Consider the following 438-nt stretch of genomic DNA (forward strand, 5'->3'; position numbering starts at 1 on the left):
GTAGATAAGAGGGTCGCCCCAAGAGGGAAGTTTTATTGGCATTCACTAATTGGAAGTAGATTGGGAAAAGGCATGGTTAATACATTAAAGGTTTTGTATACCAAACAAGGTTAGAGGTCCATCATTCTGAAGGGATTTCATATTAATATACATATATATCCAACAAAGGCCTTTATTACGAAGTTCACAGGTGTGGATGAGAATGGCTCTTTTTGAGGTAATAAATCTGAGTGTCACCTTTTTTATGAATGTAATGTAATATCCAAATGTTGGGATGATCTTGTTGTATATTTCTCGAACAAGTATATTTATAACTTTACCTAGCAAAAAAAAAAAAACAATAACATTTTGATAACAATAATAAGTCAGATTTTATTGTGAATGTCTTGATACTAATGAGTAATTTCACAAGTGTACATTTTTAAAGAAGACCCTCAG

This window comes from Oncorhynchus mykiss, chromosome 29 (assembly GCF_057628025.1).
Source record: "Oncorhynchus mykiss isolate SJ-2025 chromosome 29, ASM5762802v1, whole genome shotgun sequence".
NCBI classification, from domain to species: domain Eukaryota; kingdom Metazoa; phylum Chordata; class Actinopteri; order Salmoniformes; family Salmonidae; genus Oncorhynchus; species Oncorhynchus mykiss.